Below are 24,882 nucleotides of genomic sequence, written 5' to 3'. Positions count from 1 at the left end.
CCGGCCAAAGTGAGTTTATTTTCGTTTCATGCAAAGGAACTATATTTTGTCACCAATTTAAAGACCTGTCGCGGTATTTTATTGCGTATTCTAAATGTTTTTTGTGTTTTTTTCTAATAACAAAGGCTCATAACAAGAAATTATGCGAACTCATACTTCGGTTTCCCTAACGGACGTTTTTCGGGATTTTTGTTTCCGAGGCACTTGGTTTTGCGCGATATACAAGAATGATATGTTACAAGGTCTGACCATTTGAAGCAGAATTGTGAATGAAAACAAAATCTCTAAGGTGAGGTTACTTGAATATAATCAGTACTTCAATCAATTGTTCTTCGGACGGTAACGAATTAACGTGAGCTGAATTGATTTTTTCGTATATCACCAACAGAGTTTCAGTTTTTGCCGACCCCTGCCGTAAGCAAACTGTTGTCACATCGCCTGTTGCGTCAGCAAATCAGATGGTTCCTTTCAAATCGCTGAGAGCCACCTCTTCTCTCCACTGTGGCCAATATACTTACAACTAACGAACGAATTGATTTTCTAATAGTTAAATGGATACCTTTGATGTATTATTAGTTGGTTGTATTGTGTGCAACTCGACTGACAAAAGTGGCTAACTGCATATCGTTTCCTATTAGTTGCCCGTCGCTGTATATCATAATAAATCATCAATGGTAAAGTTAAAACTAACAAAAACCAGTTCTCGCGTGTATTCTTTACATTATTAATTCGAATACGTATGTAAATTTAATTGATTTCAATCACAGCAGGTAAACCCCACCACTGAATATTGTAATTGGAGATACTTTGCCTTTGAATTACACTACACATCTATTTCGTAATTGATAGAATATTCCATTTATATTCAATTCTATCATTGAATCAATTTTAGAAAGTTTACGAATGCAAACATTTGCCTCGACTCCAAAAATATTGTTGTCAGTAAATCCATTTGAACTATGTGGACCGATTGCTACCAGTATGCCAAATTTCGTTATTTCGAAATCAGCTGACACTCAGTAAGCATTTCATTTTTTCTTTTGTATTTTTAAGAATTACAATCCTATTTTTACTTATTTTTTTGTACAAGTACGAGTGCTGTCAGTAAATCCATCTGAATTAGAAATATTTGCTACTAGGCAAATATGTATTGCGAAAATCGTTGTTGCGAAATCAGCTGACACTCAGTAAACATTTCGATGTTTTGATATTCTTACGAATATTTATGCCATTTTTACTTGTTTCTCAAATAAAATGAAAATTGATCGAATATGCGTTTGGGCTGGACGATGAGAGAAGCGTGAAAAACACAAAAATTATAAAATTTTAGCGAATAATGTCGAGAGATTCTGACAACCTTCGCGAGAAAGTCGAAGTGTGAAAACTAGTTGATTTTGGTTTAAAAAGTAATTTTCAGTGTTTCTATAACACAGGAGTAATAAAATATAACGCTTTATCGCAAATTGATAATTTTCTGTTATACAGTTTCTAGTGAAGGGAGCCTAACTAGCGCCGAGGTAGCAAAAATTTCGACGATGAAAAAGGGTAAGCCTGATAAGACCATAAACAGTATGTGAGCTAATCAGTATACACATACAGCCATGAAGGCGTAAAAAGCCATATCTAGCGTAGTAACGCTAGGCCACGGGGAATGAAAGGTTTGGTGGTAACGAGAGTACTGCTACGATGGAATTAAGAGTTAAATACGCTTTACAAGGGTAGCGAATAAAGATCCAACAACTCCATCGTATCGAATGAATAGTTACGAATGATTCACCCCTGAGTTGCGCCTGTCGCGCGTGCCAGAGGAAGGCCCCTTAGTAGACCAAATGTAGAACGACTGGACTTCACTTGATGTTTCAAATTGGCATCAGTTAGCGCAAGGAAAAAACTTCTGGCGTGCTTTGTGGAACTTGGCCAAACTCAAGAAGAAGAGAAGTAGTGAACATCGCATGCAAAGTAAGGAAAACTGTCAAAATGAACTGTTTAAACAAACTCAAAAATTCAATTCGTTTTGAATACAAAAATTAAATTAAATGAAAACAAATAAAAGCACAAAAGTAAGACAAAAACTTCACTTGCACAGAGTTGAGGAGCACAAATTAGCGACATCACAATTTACTGATGAATCAGAACTGAATGAGTTTTAACAAATTTTAGAAAAGTTGAAATGTTAATGCTTTTCTGACGCACATTTTTTCCTTTGTATTGTTTTTGTTCACACTCAAAACTTGCGATTTAAAATTTGTACGAAAGTCAACGATGACGACCAAACTTTTGGACTTTCTCAGTTGATTCAGTGATATCAGTTCGCTAATTTCATTCAGTAATCGCAATTTCGTCGTTCAAATGTGTGGTAACTGGTAGAATACAAATACAAAAACAAAAAACAAAAAAAGAAAGAGTTGCGTTCGGCACGTGCCATAAAAAACTTATCTTATATATAAAATAAAAAAATACTACGCGTTCTGGTTTGCGCAAAGCTTCAATATGACGTAGCCCGGCCGGCAATATGTATGTACAGTAGATTCTGTTTTTATGCGGTTTTTTTTATGCGGTTTTTAAAAAATTAAAAATGCATGTCGACCTATCGGGAATTGTATATATAAACAAGATTCTAAACCAGCTAAGCAAAAACTCATCACAGATTACATCAGAAATGCTAACCCCACAAGTATGGAACCGCCTGCATCACCATCCAGATCAGACGTGTACATTTCCTCAAGTGATGGAAGTGATTTTACGCCAAATCCTAAACGAATGCGCAACATGCGGGTATTGTCTGATTCTATTTCTGACGATGTAAATTTATTTTTCGATTCTGACGTTTCTTAAATAAAGATATAATTTCCAAAAATATAATTTTTTGTTTATGCGATTTTATTTAATTATTTCAGTTTCATGCGGTCTATAGAACGTATCTATATGTAGTTATAATATGGGACTAGTACTCTTTTTTTATGCGATGATATTACATTATTTCAGATTCATGTGGTTCTTAGCACTTTTGAAACGTATCTATAGTTTTACTATAGAACTGGTAGCTTTTTTTATGCTGTTTTTTTTATGTTATTTCTTGCGGAACGTATATACCGCATAAAAACAGAATCTACTGTACTCGTATGTCTAACTAATAAGTGAATACATTCACATTTCTATAAATAATACTGCTAAAGCAAGCGAAATTTTCGGTTCTACAAACACACTAGAAATTCAATTCAATTTTTAAACAAAATACAATAATTCTCAGATGATCTCTTTATCATACATAAAGTATATACGTTTACATATACATGCACAATTTCAAATGACGTATACGTATGGGTGCATGCATACATATACACAACAACTGCACATAGCAGACAATTTCAAGTTCAAGTTTGTTTCAAGGGAGACGTTAACGTAGGCGCTTTACTAAATAAATTTACATATGTAAATATATGTATGCACATGTAATACATGTGAACCTAAATTAAGAATTCAAATTCACCAAGTAAAGTTTATTTGCGAGTAGAGTAGCGCGAAAGCGTCGCCATTGAAAGAATAATGAAATCGACATACATTCATTCATACGTACATATGTTCTCGGCAGTGAAGCAACGTGATTTTCCTTATAATCAATATCTGACAATAAAATTACATTTATGTTTTTTTATCAGTTTAATTGTCTTTGTTACTACAACAAAAATTACATTATTTGTAAAAAAGGGAAAAAATCACCTTTTTTATTTTCACAATATGTACTGTTGTTGTTGTTGTAGCAGCAATACAAGCTCTGTAAGTGTAGTGTATCTATGTATTTCAAACTATTATAGTGAGCTTTTTTGGAGTGATAGAAATTCCTAGAGGGATAAATTGTTAACTCATTGCTTTCTAATGGCTATTTAAGTACCCATGCACCAAAATATGAGCTTACATACACAAAACCAAAATAACATATGAACGATTCCATAACAAGTGATCTAAGTATTTTGGACTGAAAATTGGTTTATTTTTTCTGAAAATTGGTTTATTTGTAGGCTTGAGTAGTATAAGACGTAAACAGAAAATATTTTGAAAACATTCTAATAATTTTGAGATATATTCAATGATTATAAATTTGGTCTGGAGTTTAAAGTCAAATATCTTTGGTTTTGGTTGAATTTTTTTAAATCAAATAAAAGTCTTAAACATTTTTTTATTTTATTTTTTAGAATAAATTATACTTAAAAAAAAAAAAAGTTTTGAAAAATTTTAATTTTTTGTTCAAAATATTTGGGAACGTGTTTTTGTTATTTCTAAAAAACATCACTTTCTAGGATTGCTGAGCACAGACTCAGCTATTACCGAAAAAATTTTGAAAATCTTGGCATACAATTTTTTTTGCGATTTCTGAAAAACACAACTTTCAAGGTTCACTGAATTTGGGTGGAAAAATATACATTTTTTAAGTGCATTTTATCGTACAAATTGGGATTTTGTTATTTCTGGAAAACACCACTTCAAGGATTACTGTGCATAGTCTCAGGTATTACCTAAAAAATTCCGAAAATTTTGAAGAAAAAAAATTTGTTTGGAAACAATTTGGAAATAATGTTTTTTAAATATATTTTATCTTTTATTTGTATATTTGTTTAAAATTTTGTTTATATATATATGTATTTTATCCTAAAAACTAAAAAAATTGAAAATTTATAAAAATGCTAAAAATAACCGAAGTTATATGACTTTAAAAAACTCCACAGCAAAATTTTCACTATTTGTAAAAATCCAAGAAATATGAATTTTTTTTCAGTTTTTTCTTATTACGTATACTCAAGTCTATAAATAAACCAATTTGTTTTGTGGGTTTATTCGTTCCATAAAATATTTTTTTTTGATCAATAGATTCTTAGAGTGCTTTGCGCCGATTAAGTGCAGCTATTCGCAAAACAAGACTTTGTGAACTGAAGGCTATTTTTGTATTATCTTTGCCATAAGGTATCTAAATTTTCAAAGCAGTAGGCTTTTTAAATTTCAAATTTTATAAAAAAATAGAAGTCAATTTTAGACAAAATTTTACGTGATTGTCATTCAAAGAAATCGTATCGCGATTATTGTATTGCAAAAGTGAAGGATCTTAGAATCATCTCAAGTGATCAGAACCGGACGTTCGCGCTTTGCTTGTAAAAATTGTGCGGGAGTGGATTCGCCGGAATTTTTTGAGGAAGCAGAAAGTCATGGCTAGAGAGCTACAGATATCCTTCAAATACATGTTAAGATTAACTTATGACGACTACATGAAAGTTTTTGGTAGGTGAATTCACCACATTTTAACACCGTTCAAGGTGATGAAAAAATTGACCGGTGGGGAAAGTTTTACTAAATTAAATGAAAAAAACATGCAATATGCAAGAAGCGAAATATACTGGATCAAAAATTGTAAAAATAACTTATGCTTGACTAAATAGAAGAGCAAAAAAGGAATTATCATCCAGCAAACTGGCTGGCCGAAGGCCTATCATCAGCAAAAATAAAAGCTGGAATAGCCACTATGCGTGGTTCTCTATCAATGAGGGTTCCTATTAAATTCTTCACCACGCTTTCCAAAACATCTTCTTGGTACATTTCGGTTCCGATATTTATGCACTTTTCGAAAAAAAGAAGACTATGGGGTACTTCCCCCCAAACCATACCTTTGGGTTATTTGGAGCTTGAATACATAATTCACTTCCAGTGATAGTGTGATCTACTTCATCCCGGTGCTAAAGGTTCACAATGACTTTAGTGGAGAAAATCACCAAGTGCCTGGCTGTAAAAAAGTCTCTGGCCAATATCGAACAATAATCACTAAATGAGATCAAGGAAATTCCCTCTGGTTGCTCAAGGAGCTTCGAGATATTTTTGCGCCGTTATAATCACGGAAAATTACACAAAATCGTAGCGCATAGAAATTTAAAAGTCCACTACCGAAATGATGGACATTTTACGGAGGCAGTTTGAAATTTTGTTATCTTGCATCGGGGCAATGTGAGTATACAACCAATATTATATGAATTGTTTTGATTTTTTTCTTTTTTTTTTTGGCTGGACAAGTTGAAAGACGAGACACAACGTCTCATTCATGAATTTGATCAGGCACTTTGTTATCCCAAAGCGGGGACCATTTATGGGATTTATGTTCTATACATAACCTCAATCTCAGCACTCTTTACTATTATACAATAAGAATATCAGAACATTTTAAATAGAAACAGCGTTTTTTACAAATTTCAAAATAGTCAAACTTGGATTAATTTTTTGATTTTTGTAAAAACACACTTTCAAATAAAAATGGGTACGAAAGGAATTGTGCAATGCAATTAAGTTAAATAGTTATTCCTCTACTGCTCTTTCTAATTTATAAATATTTATGTAAAATTTATTAATATTCAACAAATATGCCACTTAATGGGATTTGCCAAGGAATGCCGGGCATAAATAAATAAATACATATAGAAACCATTAATAATGATCTGAGTACTCTGCTAAGTACTTTAATACAAAGAAAAAATGCTATAGCATACGATAAAGATGTACTTGATTTCGTAACGAGTGGAAGATAAAGAGGGTGTCAATATCGAACACGGAGCAAGCACCAATCATAGTACAGCCTGCTACCTTAGCGCCCAGTTTTTTGAGTGGGCTCAAGTGGTTTTCAAGGCCTTTCAATGAATAAATAAAAATAATTCTGACAGCGTTGAGGGTTGGACAATTAGAAATTACTTAAGAAAATCTCCGATACATAGCACGCAAACTCCTAATATTTTTTTTCCACAAGACACCTGTTATGTGTGGTCAATTTAGATCATCGCCGCATTAGTCGCCGTAGCCGAATGGGTTGGTGCGTGCCTACCATTTCTCGTGTTCAAGACGAAGGTCACGAAATACTAAATAATAGAAAAAGTGGCACAAATATTTTCCGATTTAAGTGGAGTGTAGAGTTGCCAATGCACTGAAACCCACTAAAACTACCAACACTGGTAAAAATTGTCGCTTCCAAATTTACGTAAAATTTGGTTTATTCGAAAGAGAAAACATTTTTTACGTAACACGAGCTGAGGCAACTGGCTTCGCAGTAGCAAAGTTTTCCAAGGCCTTGGTGACAGTTTCTGGCTCTACCTTACGAATGGCTTGCTCGATATTGTCCTTACGGGCCTAAATCGCTAGTGGATTGTTCTCATAACAGCAGTCTTGCACGATTCCCATACAAAAGGTGGCCAACTTGCATCGCTGAGACGGCTAACACGATTACTGAACTTGGCATCGGTGCAAAAAATCGGTTGTGGCAAAGATTGTGTAAATCGTTTATCATGCCTCTGTAGCACTCACCGTTGACCGAAATCGCGCTCTGGGCAGTATTTTCAAAGAAAAATAGGTAAATGATGCCACCGCTCCGAAATTTGCACCAACCTGTAATTCTCTGAGAATGCATTGGCAGTTTTGCTTGTTAACATACATAGCTGACGAGAGAAACTGCGCTTTGTTCGAAAATATGATTTTAATTTCTTTTCACTAAATGCGTCCTTCGGGCTCCACAACATCGACTCTGGCAAAAAATTTGCAATGTTGTTGTTGTAGCAGCATAAACATTCCCAAGCATATACGAGGAATGTTGCTGAAGTGACAGTCCTTGGCCGGATATAAAACCTGGTCGTTCCGGTTTGCAATATTTCCCAACGCTGTTCAAGCGTAATGCTGAAAACAGTGACCACCTACGCAATCCCTTACCGCAGCCCCTAACGAGCACAAAAACTCATCCCGTGAGAACAACTGCGTTCTTTTAATTACATATTTACACAGTACATTGGTTTGTGTGTGTATGTGTTTGGTTGTATCTACACAATGTTGCCATTGATATTTTTGCTTACACACTTTTTCACACATCCGCGTTATCAGTTACAATTTTTCATTGTTTAATAAACCAAAGCCAAAAACCAACAAATGCAAATAGTTCATTTATCTATAATTAACATTATTCAACAGTGTTTTTAAGTTATTTTAATAAAAATTATAATTTTTCTAAGTTTATTTCGTAAATGATTTCGAAATGTACTGCTTGGCAACACTGTGTTTAGAGAGAGCGCTCAGCTGACAGGGTTTTCCGGGATTTTTCAAATATCGTGAAATACTATAAAATTTACGATACGGAAGGAAGGAATTTTTCATTTACATGGGGTTCTCATTAGTTCGATCGTAACAGCTGACAGGGGACTACGTTTACGTCGTTCACTGTTTTCAGCATAAAGCGGTTCTTTTTCTTCCTCTTAGATATGATACTGCTTATCTATTAAGACTTCCAATGGGAAAGAGCGTCACGGCCCAAATAACATATAATTATTATAAAAAAACTACTATATGGACCACCCTTTTCCTAAAAAATATGCAAAAAATGTAGCCTTGAGTATTCACTTATGATTTTTTGTTTCAAGAAACATTTGTGGTGTGGTCTAACAACTTCGGTTTTTTAATTTGATCGGTGACGAAAATATTTTATTTACATTAGAAACTATCGGCTGGCCATTGAAAATAGTAAACAATGGATTGATTACAATCTCCAGAGATAAAGGAAAGGCATCAAAGATTGGTCCAATGCACGCTTACTTTGCTTGGACAACTACAACAACAACAAATAGAAATGCACTGAAATGTATGAAAGTCGACCAAATGGCAGGTTTGATTGTTCTATTTGACAGCGCTTTGAAGGAACGTCTCTTAGATACATATGTATGCATGTATGTGAGTGTTCACATGTGACTTTATTTGCACTCTAAAAATTTACAACCACCTTTCTGAAATTATCAACCGAGTGTAAGTAAACTAAACGAGTTTTATAACAATTACGAATTTATAGCGCCCATAGAAGCGCGTGAAAACAATAAATTTGCTTCACTTTGCAGTGCAAAGTGCTCTATCTATTTATGGTCTTAGTCATAGACGTGTCTAAAGTTTATTATGAAGTTGTGACTTTAATTTGCTACTAATTTGGAACCCTTGATAAAAAATAATAATTCACTTAAATATTAAAAATTAATAATATGCATGTACGAGTATGTATGTTTGTAATGCTATTCCATTTCAATATTTGTTGTATCATCGAAATGGTGACAAAATATTTTAAATATGAAAGAAAAAGCAAAAAAAAAAAACGGAATATTATTTAAAGGTTCAAATTAATTGTAAGGTCAATGTGTGCTGTGCGCTTTAAATGAATAAACACGAATCGACAAGGGTGGCGCTGGTGCCATGTACGAATTTCGTTGTTTTTGTTTTTGTTTTTATACATTCCTTGCATTTGCGTACATTACACGTACATAATGGTGTACATTAGAGAGTACCGCATTTTACTTGAAAAGATTAAAACAAGAATGTTACGAAATCACAAAAGGGGAAAAAAATATTTACTGCGAATGGCACGTAAATTATTTGTACACCCAGTGCATCAACCGCAGACCACATATTAAATTTTTTAGAATTTTCATTTTTAGAATAGGCATTATCACATTTAATACCAGTAGTAGCCTGACATATTCTTAAGGCTCTTCAAAAACGTTTGAGATTAACAAAAAATACATTTATTTTTTCTCTGTATACTCGTATAATATTATGATTGATTTACATTGGCTAGAATGAAGTGACAGCGCTTAAAGAAAGTAATGAAAATGAGCGATATTTTACCATAACAATTTTTTCAATACACGCAAACGAAATTAGAAAAAAAAACCTCTAAATATGTACATAAGTTACCGTACAAATTTGACGTTTTGGCTTATTTGTGGGGGTTAAGTTGAATTTTAAGCTAGAATTTTATAGGAAATATTTCTGTGGCACATTTTATTTATTTATTTTTTATTTCATTCCAGAAAACAACAAAATACAAATTACTTAGAGGTATTAACCCTTTGCAATAGGCAAATTTCTGATGGGAGTGCTAGCTAGTCGGAGGAAATTTAGCTTCTCGGAGTTATTTTTCCCTTAGTGATTTTAACCAAATATATGGATATTACAAAACACTGAATTCGTTGAAACTGATTTTTTGTACTTAGTACAATTGTACAACTTTCTACTGATCTCAGCTCTACTGAGACCACAAATATTTCCTTTCTGCATAACCACAAGACTGGCGGCACCGACTTTTACGATAACAGCAAAGGGTTAATTATAAATTAAGATATAGAAAAGAAGTAAAAAAGGAGAGAGACATCTTTAGACACTGAGAAATCTGGCAAGACAGAATTCGAGATCTCGTTAAATTCGTGAAGAGACGAGTCAAAGGGGCATCTGGTACAATTAGTATTAAACTTGTCTAAACATGTACATATGTAAAAGGGATAGTACTTGTGTAACCGCTATATTCCTCTGGTATAAGTATTTTTTTGCCCTTCCACACGAAAAGACAACTAAGGTCCATCTATTGAGGAATTAGAGTCTTTAAATGTGCGCTGTAATTTTTTACAAAGAAATGCTTAAATTATCATATATCTAAAATTTAAAGATCACGTAGTTTCCTATGCCGATTTATGATACGAATGTGCAAAAGGGCAAAACCCTCTTTAAAATATTCAGACGCAAACTTTCAAATCGCCGATATTTTTTTGTTTGTTTCTCCTCTGCCAGTATTCGTAGCCGGTACCTCGTTATTTTGGAAAAAGGTCGCTTTTATCGTACAGTGTCATGTCCAAGATGTAGTTTATATACATATGTAATTTGTCAGCAATTTTAAGGGTTTATGAAGAATTCATGCAGTCGACCTGTTTTTTATTCGTTCATCCTCTGTTGAAATCATGATATTGTCGATACATACATACGCATGTGCAAAAGAGATTTCGTGAATGAAAATTTGAAAAACAAGAATCTAATCTTAAAAACGAAAATAACCAAACCTGTAGCTTTCTCTGTAAAGAAGAATAAACTTTCAAACTTTCAGTAATTCTTTAAAAAAATGTGTTCTAACAAAAGTCAACTACTTAAACCTTAAGCTCAATGTAGAGAAAATTGCCAGTTGTGTAATTGTAACTTAAGATATATCAGAAAGCCTCCGGAAAAATACTACATATGAATCCGTATATAAATTTGTGTTCTAGTGCGTCTTAAAGTTGTCCTGCAAATGAATGTCAGGTAAATTAATGTATTCCAAAAATCACTTCATTCAACTAATCGTTTGGTTTTAACTATTTGAAAGGAAACAAATTTTAAGAATTAAAAAATGCATGTTTCTTGAGATTTTAAGGCTCTGCTGCATACGAACTTAATTATTTCTATAAACAAATAATAATACGTTCAGGGAGTGAAGAAGAAATTTTACTCTCGATTTCCGAAATATTATTTTATTTTGTTTTTATTTTTTCAAATAAAGTTGTGATTTCAAATAGAAAGCTTTGGAGGCCGATTCGACCTAATGTACATATAAGTTTTTAGTATGTGCCCATGTGTCTGTACACTTGTATGAATGTACACGAAAGATGCACGAAACCACGCACACAGCCAACCCAACATGCGAAAAACAAACACAAATATGTATGTATGTATGTACCAACCCAGGTGTGCTTGTACTCGAATATTTGTACATACTTATGTAAGTATGTTAAGTACATAAGCACATAAGTACAATTGTGCGGAAGACCTTGTTGGCATGCGATTTCGAATTGTAGTATCTAATTCTTGATTATTGTTCTTTCGAATTTTCACGCCACACCTCAATTTCACAATAACAAAAGCAAGGTAGCACAGCAATATTTTTGAATAAAGATTTCTTATACACCAAAAAGGACTATATTCGAACAGATCAGAGAGAAAGAGGCCACGCATCGTATTTATTGTGCAACGGTTGTTACTGTTGGCTATTGGCTATTAGCGATTGGCGATCGCTTTCAGCGCAGCCACAGGTTTATTTCAAGTTCAACGCACGCCTATCAAAAATAGATCGGGTCAGATTCGTTGCTGAACTACGTACATATAATGTGCATATACATATGTATGTATATATGTATACGAGCGCAAATCGATGCAGATGGCGGCACACATATCGATATGTGTACAGTTAAGTGCAAAATAATAATGGTAATGGTATGCAAAGCTAAAATTTAAATGAATTTCAAGTTTATTTAATCCTTTTAAATTTCATTTGGCCATTTCAATACAGTTTAAACCGGTATTTAGGCTTACGGTTGCAGGCAGCTCGCTCTTAAGCAATAGCATCACATGAATAGTCTTTAGCAATAGGATCCTTAATATATGCGTTCGTGTGGAAAGTGTAAAAATTAAGATATAATCCGTTTGTTGAAAATATAGACTCGTTCGGAAAACAGTATCAGATGAGTGAGAACGTGAAAAGAGGTTTTCTTGACTAAATTCACAGCCATAGCAGAGGCAACAAGCGTTTTCCACATTTATATTGTTTTTTTTTTCATACACTTCCCCACTTTTATTGCAATATATGTATATTTAGCATCGATGGAATCTCAAATTGACACTTTCCCGCTTTTCTGATATATTTGCACCAAAGTTTATTTCAAATTTAATTTGTTTTGATGAATTAACTTAATTTTATTGAGTTTCTGGTTTGCGCTTCGTTGGAAGGAATCAATTTTCATGCATTTTCGAAACTTAAAGCATCAAAGCGGTTTTCTATAAGATTTCAATGCATTCTTAGATATTTTGCGAGTCATACTAACAGATACAAAATTGAAGCCGTTGAATCAAACTGTAATTATAAATACCAATTTGCGTTTTTATGTTTTCAAAAAACTTTTTACTATCATCAAATCGTGGTTCGGGCTAAACCAAGCTGAAAATCGCACAAAGACTCCCTCCAATCCAATATGTATTTGTATAGTATAGAGCCAGTATATTATTCTGGGTTCTATTTTCCTCCCAATCGTACAATGCTGTCGTTGCTTTGTCCACTACATTTGCAACTGTGAGTAGTTTCCTATCCAGCACTCATCGTCAATTCCTAGAACATAAGGACACAAGTCCATTTTCTTAGACGGAAAGAGCTTCGCTAGTCTAAGTGTGTTCCTCGCTATGGATATTTGTTTAAGAACAGGTGTCTTCAGCCTTTTTCTAAAGAGTATCAGATACGTCATCTATCTCCAGTGCTACCAATCACATTGCGTCATATCATATGGTGTTAGAAAGGTGACATTTTAAGCTTCATTTAACAAAAAAAAAATTAAATTCGGAGAAGTTGAAAAAAAGTTATAGCTGTTCAAAAATCAGTGAAAATAATGAAGAAATTCGCTATATTTTGAAATTTTTGTATAAAAAAGGGAAGAATGCCACGCAAGTCACCAATGAAATTTATGAAGTTTACGGAGACGATGCTGTATCAGTTCGTGTAGCACAACAATGGTTCGCTCGCTTCCGTTCTGGAAATTTCGATGTGAAAAATGCACCTCGCTCCGGTCGACCTATCGTTGAAAAAGTCGATAAATTATGGAAAAGATTGACCAGGACCGTCACATAAGCTGCCATGACATCGTCAAGGCACTAAACATTCATCATCAAACGGTTCTGAACCATTTAAAAAAGGCTGGTTACAAAAAGAAGCTCGATGTTTGGGTACCACATGAATTGTCTGTGAAAAATTTAATGGACCGAATTAACATCTGCGATTCTTTGCTGAAACGAAAGGAAATCGAACCATTTCTGAAGCGAATGGTAACAGGAGACGAAAAGTGGATTAAATACGACAATAATGTGCGAAAAAGATCAGGGTGCAAGGGTGGTGAAGCTCAACAAATGGTCGCAAAGCCAGGATTGACGCCTCGAAAGGTTATGCTGTGTGTTTTTGGTTGGATTGGAAAGGAATCATCCACTATGAGGTGCTCCAGCCTGCTCGAACGATTGATTCTACACTTTACTGTCAACAACTGATGAGATTGAAGCAAGCATTCGAAAAAAAACGGCCAGAACTGATCAGCAGAAAGGGCGTCGTCTTCCATCAGGACAACGCTAGGCCACACACATCTCTGATGACTCGGCAAAAACTGCAGAGCTTGGCTGGGAAGTTTTGATGCATCCATCAAATAGCCCTGACCTTGCACCATCGGACTACCATTTGTTTCTGTCAATGCAGAACTCCCTTAATGGAGTAAAGTTGGCTTCAAGAGAAGCCTGTGAAAATTACTTGTCACAGTTTTTCGCCGAGAAACCACAAAAGTTTTACACTGATGGAATAATGTCTCTAGAAGAGAAATGGCAAAAGGTGGTCGACCAAAATGGTACATATTTGGTTTAATAAAGTTCATTATAAATATAAAAAAAAAAAAATGAATTGAAGTTTGATTAGAAATACGAAAAGACTTTTTCGACTACCCAATATATATAATATATATCAGATACGTTTTCGCTCGATTTACTCATATCTTCGACTCTTACAGCAAGGGGGCCATGTGTTGAGAGACCTTTGTAGAAAATTGTATGCACATAATTATACGTTTCTTAAGCTTACGGTCTGGTCTGTCAAGTTCAAAATCCGAGATCAACGATCATTTTTGCTTACATACATATACACACATACATACACATGCAAGCAAACCTTTTTTTAGCTGTGGTTACAATCACAGCGGATATGAATCACAACTAGCGATTTAGGTATTTCTTCATTACTTATACTCGTAAGTTAAAAAACACTTCAGTAAACACACTATCAAATTTTTCTTTTCTGCACTTGCGTATATATCACATATACATGTATACAATTGTATCATTGCGTGACTCAGACAGCATGTGCCGGTACGTAAACATTCACATGATAAGAAATCTCTCTTTTGAAATCTATTCGTAACTTAAACTGCTTCTTTTACTGCTCTTGCAATTGTTAACCTCTTATCAAATCCGAGACAATACAAAACTGGTAGGAGTTTCAGTAAGTACATTTCCTAGATTGATTGGCACTGTTGCTGGCGTTTTTTTTTATCGTATTCCTGTTATTGTTCATTTAATCAAATTTTGTTATTTAACAAGCGCTGCGTATACTAATTAGTATAAATATTTTTAAAGAAAGGAATCCCAAAATAAAAAAGAAATATGTACACATACATACATATTCATATAAGCATGCCCGTCTGCGCTTATCGAATTTATTTTTACGTACGTATGTGGTATAGGTGCATACTATACATATTTAATTTTATTGCACACTCACTGTATTATGTTGATGTTACAGTCCTGCGCAAAAGTTTAAGACTGCTGCACTTTATCTAACCTTCATAAAGATTAGAAAACAAAATTTTTACATTCAAAATGCAAAACTAACTCATGAAAACAATAGACTAAGAGCTGGCGGCCGCGGAGGTACTACGATAACACCTCCGGCTAGAATTTTGAGAAGTGGTTGGGAGAACCATGAAGCAGTGCCATTTGCAAGGATTTTGCTCAAAACCCCTGCAAAAAAGACGTCAGACAACTTAAAGTTGCAAAAAAAAGTTGCTAAAAAATGTTCGTACCTCCGGCTGAAAATTTGTAGGCTTACTGTTTGAAGGTCACAAATGCTGTATATAAATCGTCAGACATCTAGATCGCTGCAAAAGTAGTGTCAGACGACCCCAAATTTGTAAATTTTTTTCGAAAATTTTTTTTTTTTACCTCCGTCTGACGTTCTCACATATTATAGTGGGCACTATTTTAAGTGTATATTTAAATCGTCAGACGGAAATACCGCTGCTAAGTCATCCTACAATATCCGTGAAGTTCCGGTCTGCCTGAATTTTTTTTTTTATTTAATTTAATTTATTTTTGTTACCTCCGTCTGACATTTTTACATATTTTTGCAAAAAGCATTTCAAGTACACATTTAAATTGTCAGACGAAAATACCGTTGCAAAATACCTCTGCGATATCGCGAACTTCCAGTCCAGATTGCTGAATACAGTTTCATCATTTATTTAACTTATTGAAATACTTTGTTGAGTTACTATACGCAATAAAAGAATATCAATTGAAGGGAAAATTTTACGCATGTGTCGTACATATAAAAAGTAAAAGATTCTTCGTCTGAATAAAATAAAAATGCTGATTTCAGTGTATTGTAGAGAATTATTATTGAATAGTTTGTGCGCTTAGTAAGTTTGTTTAAGAAAAAAAAAATATTATGACTAGGTACATGACACAAAAAAAAAATAATTTCATCCCAATCTTATTTGAAGAAAAGTAATTTTTTTTCTATTTTATTTGTAAAAAAAAATAATTTCATTTCAATCTTATTTTGAAAAATGTAATTTCATTTTAATTATATTTAAAAAGAATTTTTATATAGTAATTTTTTTTCAGTTCTCGTCATTATCACTGTGAATGTTGCTGGTATCGGAGTCGTTGCATTCATCATCGAACTCGTCGTCTTCGATGATTATATCCTGTTCTTCATCCTCATCGGATGCGTATTGTCTTTCTGCCTCTGCAACATGATCGAAAAAATTAAATAATTAGATTATCATTAGAATTCATGTGATATCGATGATAATGACTAATAATATTAACATACCTAAATTTGTTGGCTGTTGCTGTGTGTCATCGAGAATAATATCATCAATTGCTGACGGCAACTGATCACCTTTAAACCATGTAAAATCATATTTTCCATCCTCGTTAATAAACCATCCATGTTCCTCGGGATGTTTAGTTGATGGAATATTTTGGTCCGCATTTAACCATAATTGCGCAATGTAACTTGTCCGTAGCAAGTGTTGATTTAATTCATCGGCACACAGTGGAAAATTCGACGCGTCAGTGGTGCTAATTTTTTTCTTGAATAACTCGGATTGGTCATGGTGTTTGTAGTTGGCTTCGAACATTACCAGACGAGCCTCATTCACTTTCTGCACTCCTTTTATATTGTATATGGTGCAGACGAACTCCTCTATTATTTGGTATGTTGCAGGATCAACATTATTCTCTCCCAGATCTGCAAAATTGATTGCTATTGTAACTTTTATCATTTAGAATTTGTAGCAGCCTTACATCGTTTGAGGTATGTGCTCTAGGTATAATAACATTTTCAATTGTCTCTCGGCCATAGGTACGTAATGTTACGCAACGACCCTTAACTGTCTTCCTTATTTTTTCACAATAAATGCAGCCTGGGTGGATTTTCTCTACACTTTCGTTATTACTCTCTTCTACAGGTTGTTTTTCAACGTTATCAGTAATTTCGATATTATCATTCGTTACCTCTTGTTGCGTGGATGTTGATGCATTGGCTTGTTCTTCCCCACCACTGGTTTCCACTGCAACAGAATCCGTTGAAGTTGATGTGGATGATGTGGACGGTATGTCTGTGAGTGTACGAGATCCCATCAGTTCCATATATTTAGTAATATATTTTTTTGGTACAGCCGTGAAATTCTTATAGCATTGAAAGTGGCAGCTATGTTTTTCATTTATTTCCGCAGGCAAAAAAACCTCACTATACTTCAATTTCAATTTTTCCCGAACTTGACGCACTTCTAGACACTTCTGCAGTTTATTCGAATTTAGTAACGGTATTGAATCACTTTCGTCACTAAGTTGACAAATCACACACTTTTTATTAGACGCCATTTTCACACAAACGTTCTCTTTTCCCGACATTTCTACACTAAGCGTGCCCAAACCTATTTTCCTGTTTTTTTCCGGCATTCTATATCAAGTATATACGTGCTACATATTCGTTTAAACGCATTGCATTTTTTTCGTTTACTTTAGAACTGTTTTAAGATTACAATAATAACAACAACAAATATTCTTCCAAACTATTCGTTTAGGTCACAGTAAACCATCGTTGCATTTGTTTATTATCTATTGCTTTTTGTTGTAAAATAACGGGTGTCTATTTAAAATTGTGCTTAGAAATGCTATATATTCGTATAAACGCATAGTTTGTTAAAGAGTGCAGTAGTGAAATTAAAAGTGATTAACTTGTGAATATTGTTTGTAACTGAATATTTTGGTAAATTCTTACAATTTTTTTACACATTCATTCAAATTTCTTAGCTAAATTAAATTTTTTAACCTAATTTCTTCAGATTTTCTAAAATGCCTAAGGCAAAATACTTAAGGGGGTATTCTGGTCTAGAGCCCTACTTTTTGGGTATTTTTCAAACTAGGATAAAAGAAAAATTAAAAACATTTTTACTATCCATTTTTTTATATAATATTTATTGATGTTTAAGGTATATAAAAAAAATTAAAAAAAAAAAAAGTCAAAAATTCATCCAGTGACAGGTCGGTGAAGTAGGGGTTGCTAGTCAAACAGTGCTCCCTGGTTGACATGATTCCAACCCTTGTAGTGATCTAAATCGAACAAACAAAGAAAATTCTTAATTAGTAACGATGTCGCTACATCTTGAGCCTCGGCCGAAAAAAAAAAATAAAAATTCACAAAATGGCGCCTACTTGAAAAAAAAAATTTTTTTTTACCCCTGTTTTTTGACCTTTACGAATTTTTTAAAAATACTTCAAATTAAAATTTTTCAAAATCCAAGGCTCCAGTGATAAAGAGATGTATGAAAAAGATTCTCACCAAATTTCAAAGGGATCGGTCAAATAGAACTTCAGATATCGTGTCAACCACCTCAGCAAAAGGAGTTTTGAGAAACACGCGTTTAAAGTTACGGCCGTCCCCTCAAACCAGTTTAGCTGCCACGTCACTAAAATAGTTGTAGCTTCGAAAATAATTCGAATTTTGAAAAATCCTTTTAAGAGCATATTTTTGAAAGTCTAGGCTTTGAAAATATGCAAAAAAAAAAATTGATTTTTTCAATTTTCTAGACCAGAATACCCCCTTAAATGATGAGGAACACCCAGGAAGACCCAATTTATTTTTTATTTGCAATTCAAAAAATTTTTCGTAGCCTCATGCTTTATTTTGTTTTTGTCACGCTGTGACAATTTTGTGTTGCCTCTTGTTGCTTTCTTTATTCCATAAATGTCTGCTTTCTTTAAGAAAGCACGCACAACTCCTTCCGATCTTCCAATTTTTTGTCCAATTTCACGATTGGAATAGCCCTCCTCATGGTAAACACTCATCATTTAAGTATTTTGCCTTAGGCATTTTAGAAAATCTGAAGAAATTAGGTTAAAAAATTTAATTTAGCTAAGAAATTTGAATGAATGTGTAAAAAAATTGTAAGAATTTACCAAAATATTCAGTTACAAACAATATTCACAAGTTAATCACTTTTAATTTCACTACTGCACTCTTTAACAAACTATGCGTTTATACGAATATGTAGCATTTCTAAGCACAATTTTAAATAGACACCCGTTATTTTACAACAAAAAGCAATAGATAATAAACAAATGCAACGATGGTTTACTGTGACCTAAACGAATAGTTTGGAAGAATATTTGTTGTTGTTATTATTGTAATCTTAAAACAGTTCTAAAGTAAACGAAAAAAATGCAATGCGTTTAAACGAATATGTAGCACTGTATGTAGCTTGAGATAAGTATTTTGCAACGGTATTTTCGTCTGACAATTTAAATGTGTACTTGAAATGCTTTTTGCAATAGTATGTAAAAATGTCAGACGGAGGTAAAAAAAAAAAAATTTCGAAAAAAATTTACAAATTTGGGGTCGTCTGACACTACTTTTGCAGCGATCTAGATGTCTGACGATTTATATACAGCATTTGTGACCTTCAAACAGTAAGCCTACAAATTTTCAGCCGGAGGTACGAACATTTTTTTAGCAACTTTTTTTTGCAACTTTAAGTTGTCTGACGTCTTTTTTGCAGGGGTTTTGAGCAAAATCCTTGCAAATGGCACTGCTTCATGGTTCTCCCAACCACTTCTCAAAATTCTAGCCGGAGGTGTTATCGTAGTACCTCCGCGGCCGCCAGCTCTCCGTCTACAACGTCTGTAAGACTTTAATATGTTATACAGGGTTTTCCGATAAGGGCGAGTCGAAATAGAATAAAATATGTACATGAGGTGTAAGGAAAATGACAAGGTTGAAAGGCCTGTCAGGGCTTTGCACGATGGCACAGATCTGAGAAAGGCAATTTTCAACGACGCTGCTGCATAATAAGGCTGTATTTTAATAATGGTCTGGGATATTTTGAATTTGAGTACATCGTCTTATTGGAACAGAGCTGTGACTTCGGAAACCCCCCACAAAAAAAAGTTTAATGGGATGAAAGCGCACGAACTTGGTGACTAATTCATGTCACGACCAAACGCTCAAATGATGCATAATATGGTTTTATAACTTGCACTGAAATATAATTTGTGGCTGAATAAAAAAACAACAGATTTGATAAGCGTTACCAAAGTCATTGTACAGATCCATAACTAAAAATGTTCTAAGCTGGTCGTCGAAAAATGCCCATAGCTGAGATCGTCTGATTCCAAAAATTTCATAGAAAATCGTTTCAAAAAGTCTATAAAATGAAGATATTTTTCAATAAAAATAATTATTATGGAATATAAAATGGTACAATTGAACATACATATGCATGTCGGCAACGCGGGAAGAAAGCTGCCTTAAATTAAGGTAAGGTAAGGCAGTGCGGTCTAATGAGCTATAGCCATACTCACTAGCGGCGAATCTTACTAGATAACTTTGTTGTTGCTTTCGCATGCAAGTTTTTCGTCAAGTTAATCGAGCATAGAGATAGCGAGCGGAGAAATGGCGAATAGAGGCCTATTGAAGTAGTTAATCGAATTTAGGAAAAAAAACTGTAGCTACTTAATAATTTTGGGTCTGCATAAGAATTTAACCTTAATTTTAATTACAGTTTCTTAATTGTATTATTTAAAATACATATCTATTGCTTTTAAATACTATTTAATTCTTTGAGAAATAGCAAATACGTTTTGGATCCTCACTTTTTTATACATATACTTTTGGTTGGCACCCTAAACGCCGATTTTTTGATGTCCAGCTTTATGGTCTGTTGTAGTATATACTGTTGAGAAATAGACTGTTTATCGAGTGTCAAAGTCTAGTGTGAGAAATCGGTCCTATTACTACTTCAATAAAAGCAAAACTTATCCAAAAATTCTTACACATTAAAGGCTGTCAGTCCCTAGTGTCTATTGATTTTTGACACTCATCTAATTTTTTATGAAATTCAGATTTTTTTTTTTGCGAATTTATTTAGGATTAAATTATGGGTTAAAAATGTTTGAAATTTTGGTATTCTAAATAAAACATTTTGATTTAAATTCTTGTGGCCATAAAGTTTTGCGTCAGACTGTATTTATATTTATATATGCAGATGAGGATGCTTTGATGCGGGCAAGTTTGTATGATTGCTTGGTAAATAGTCTGGCTGACAAGCATTTAGGTGGAAAGTTATTTACATCACGATAACATTTTTATATCTTAGTAGAAGATCAGCATATCCAGCGTAAACTACATATATGCATTTACATACGAGTATGTACACAGATACGAGTAAATGTCAGTAGATGTTTATTAAAACTTTTATGATAACCGGGCGCGGATGTAGTTTCTCATTGAGTGGGGCAACTTTAAGGCACAACTAGCAATTTAAAATCATATACAGTATGACATTATGTACATAATATTGGGAATATCAAGAAAATTGGGTAAATAATTGCCAAACTTGTGTATTAAACGCGAATATCTCCTGAAACATGTGTGAATCGTATTTCTTAGAACTATAGCGCATTTCTAGCTGCACATTCGCTCATTTTCATTATTTTGATATCGTAGCTTGGCTAAACACTTCATAAAGGGTGTAAGACCCATATTATATGTATATATATAATGCCATTATTGACTAATCACTTAAAAAAGCTAACGATATCATGAAAAAATTGGGCCAAGTTGGCGTATAAGTAGTCATTTTATTTACATATGTATATAAAAGAAGTTCGGTGTATTGGAAACCAAAAGTAAATATTAGTGCAAATAGCCCGATTTCTATCCGTGAAGCCTCGCTGAATGTAATTGCAACCACTTGCGGCTGGTTACACCCAATATTAATGTAAAATTTAACACAGTTAATTAATATAAGTTAGAAGGTTATAACCAGCAAACTGTATATACTATATAGGCTTGCGTGTAGTGTTCATAAGCACCTGTTTGGAGATAGGCTCCCCGGTATGGATAATCGATTTCTTCAATAAATAAACAAACAAACAATTGTATTCGCGTTCTCTAACATTTTTACGATGTCCAAGATAAGTTGCAACAATTAAAAGATTTATATAACAGTCGCAATAGTAATAAACGAAGCCACATAGTCCAAATGTGAATAGAAATAATTAAACACGAGAACGCCGAGTAGAGAGTTCTACAGCGACAGAAGCAGCAAAGTAGGTAGTGAATTGCTGTCAGCGGCACCCCTTGAGGTGAGGTAGATGGCAGGCAGTTAGAGTAACACACTTTGATAGTTTTGCACTACGCTTTGCCGTGAACGAATAACCAATATGTATGTTATATGAATTCCCGATGAGCTAATAAATGTACATACGTTTTGATATGTCCACAGTTAAGTGATATATTCGTTCTAAGAGTGGTTGTTTTCTTTTGTTATAGACAATTTCCACAAACATAAAACACCGCGATTTATGATATGCATACAAAAATTGACTAGATTTTATACGCCGTACACAGATTCAAACCCGACGGACGAACTACAAATAATATTATTACATACAACTAAATTAGCCCAAACCTTATCACTGTTGGAACACCGTCCAATATCTCGATTGCTATAAAGTTTTTCTGTCAAAGATAAAAAAACGTTTCCTTATTCCGTATCAGCAACAACGATTAGTATTAGACTTTAGTCATAGCAGCATGTTGTCTACCAGGTAATTGAACTACAACTTTTTCACACTTTTTTATGCTAGCAAATATAGTTGCGGAAAACACTAGAAATAGGTTTTGGTAGTGGACAGAAACACTAAAGACGGCTAACAGTTTTTAGGCTCTCGAACTAATAGGCCACCGCCAACCGAACAATCGATTTTTCGTTCACCGCCCCAGAATATGTATTGAAGTGCGGGTAGACTGACCGACAAGCACCATAAAACGGCCACTGGTAGCAGCAGTCAGAGCACAAGCTGAAGAAACAGAAGCGGCATATCAACACACACCCTTGAAATTTTTCCGCCGATAATTTGCCGCACCTCGCACTCTTCCGACAGTTTCACTTTCGTAATTGCTTATAAATATTTTGCACAGCGCAATCTCGCTTATTTATGCTTCATGTACCCGTGATGCGGTATTCAAATTATTTATTGTTTTTTGTTTTATCTAGAACTATAGAAATCCGCGCACGGAAAACACTACATCGAAGAGAGACGCGACTGTTTGACGGTTTGACGTTTGCCAATTGCATTGTGTGCCCTTTGACGTTTCACTTACGGATGCATTGTGGTGCTGCCAGTTTGTTCGATTTTGTCGCGTTGCCAACTGTGTACTTTTGCATGGTTGCTCTGCTCTGGCGAAAAAGTATTTAGAGTATCGTACAGAAGAAAATATATAAGCTTAAAATTAGTTAACATATAAATGGCGTAACCATTAGGTAATTCAGTTTTATAAATTAATATTACATGAGCTTATAATTTTGAAAGTGGTTTGGGTCTTATATTTCCTGTTACGAGATAATTAATAGTTTGCATTTTGCATTTAATTTGATGAATAAAAAATATTTTTCTATGAGTGAAATAAAAATATTTTTCTGTTAAGATATGCATATACTTTTTTGTTTTTTTTTTTTTTATATAAGAAAGCTTTTTTAGCTTTAAATTACTTAGACTGAGTTTTAAAATAACCGAAATTCAAATAGTGATAACTCGGCCTATATTAATTATAAATTTGTAAAGTAATTTCGTATTCACTGCTCATGCGATAATGACTTCTTTCACAAGGGCACTAAATAAATTGCATAACAACTAAAAGTACGTTCACATATGCATTAATTACCAATAAATCCACAATATTAATCTACCCGTTCACATACGGCAGATAACCTGCAAAATTAACAATCAGCTGCCATTTTTGTGAAAGGTTTTTCTTTATAAAAATTATTTTGGTGGAATATTTCGGTGCTTTTGGTTTGTTTAATTATTACTAACGATATGAAGCAAATATCTACAAGGGGAAGCAATAACTAATTTAATTGTGCAATTGGTTGCTAATAATAAACAGTTGGAGAAAATCCGTAAACGATGTTTACTGAAACATCTCGCTTTTTAATTACGGGTTGGGAGTTAAGCACGAAAAGTAGATCATCTACTTATATGTGAACGTATTATTAGTTAGATTAAGGTAATCCGAAGTCATAATACTATATTATATAATTAAGAAAGGAATGAATTTTATGTTTGTTGCAACTACATAAAACATTTCCGGTAAATATTTGGTGAATACCTGAAATATTCACATTAACACGACTCTCCGTGGCTGGATATAAATTCGGATCGTGCCGGTAAGTAAACCGACTGTCGTAGCCTCTTCAAACCGTTTCTTTTGCTCTCTACGAGGGTGTATACCACGGTGGAGAGAATAAAGAAGGTGGCGACATCCGCGAACTGCTATGCCACTCTCAGTGAATTTGACAGAAGTAGCTATTGAGCTGACGTAATAATTGAGCCAATCTACAGTGATTGCTTAAACAAGGTATTTAACGCACTACGCTTTTCTCTCTCTCTCTCTCTTGTTACGTCACACCCAAAAATACTTTCACGGAATTTCACACAGTCTTGTAATCTTGACGAATACATTTTCTATCAAAATTGCAAGATTGGATCAGCCGAAGTAAAAGTGTTAGCGTGCATTGCCTGCTTGGCATAGGGCACTTGACAGCACAATTTTGGCCGCTCATTTCACATGTATTATAACGCTCTTCCAACCAATTGTTATTCGGACCACGTCGAAGCTGATTTTCTTGTATAACATCAACACAATCTCAGTTTTTGCCG

At 33.9% G+C, this 24,882-nt stretch overlaps 1 protein-coding gene across 3 annotated transcripts in view; it reads right to left on the bottom strand.

Annotated features, from left to right (window-relative positions):
* LOC129239329 (beta-1,4-mannosyltransferase egh) overlaps positions 1 to 23,276 on the bottom strand; it is a 41,490-nt gene extending 18,214 nt beyond the window's left edge. The window contains exon 1 of one of the 3 annotated variants that reach the window (XM_054874763.1): positions 22,629 to 23,276. The gene's annotated coding sequence lies outside the window, so the exon portion shown is untranslated. The remainder of the gene's footprint in view (positions 1 to 22,628) is intronic. The other 2 variants (XM_054874764.1, XM_054874765.1) reach the window with 2 other exon arrangements.
* Between the last annotated feature and the right edge of the window lie 1,606 nt (positions 23,277 to 24,882).

This window comes from Anastrepha obliqua, chromosome 2 (assembly GCF_027943255.1).
Source record: "Anastrepha obliqua isolate idAnaObli1 chromosome 2, idAnaObli1_1.0, whole genome shotgun sequence".
Classification (NCBI taxonomy): Eukaryota; Metazoa; Arthropoda; class Insecta; order Diptera; family Tephritidae; genus Anastrepha; species Anastrepha obliqua.
The sequence above is the reverse complement of the archived record's forward strand: the minus strand, read 5'-3'. Positions and strand labels throughout refer to the sequence as shown.